Here is a 599-nt window from a genome sequence, read left to right on the forward strand (position 1 = left end):
GGGGAGGGCGAGGACGGGGGGTGGTCAGACGAGCGGCGGGGGGGAGGGCCGGAGGGCGCAACCGAAGCCGCGGGAGATGCGTTGGGAGGAGGCAGGGGGAGGACGAGGAGGCGGTGCAGGAGGGAGGTGGACGAGGAAGATCGCACTGGAGCCACATCGCAGAAGAACAGCCCGCGCTGGGCCTAGGGCAAGGAGCCGGCCCACCCGGCCTGGGCCGGTCCGGGGGAGAGGTGGGGGGGAGCAGGCCTGGCCCCATCCAGGCCCAGCGACCGAGGTGGGCCGGGGCCCAGCACCCCAGCCGCCTCCGCAGCCCGATCCACGCGACGGGGGAGAGCGGGATCCCGGAGGGGAACCCTACCAGGGGCGGCCGCCGCCGCCACCGTCGGTGCAGGGCCAGCACGAGCGGCCAGGATCACGGAGACCCGCCGGACGGCCCGAACCTGGAGACCCGAGGTCCCAAAGTGCGCGATGAATGGACGAAAAGGGGAGGAGCGGAGGGCCGGAGTCGGGGGAGGGGGGCGGGAGGAGAAGGACGACGAGGGGGAGAGGGAGGCCGGCGGCCGGGCCTCCACCACCGGGCGGCGCCAGGAGGAGCGGGC

Source organism: Triticum dicoccoides, chromosome 6B (assembly GCF_002162155.2).
Source record: "Triticum dicoccoides isolate Atlit2015 ecotype Zavitan chromosome 6B, WEW_v2.0, whole genome shotgun sequence".
In the NCBI taxonomy this organism is placed as follows: Eukaryota; Viridiplantae; Streptophyta; class Magnoliopsida; order Poales; family Poaceae; genus Triticum; species Triticum dicoccoides.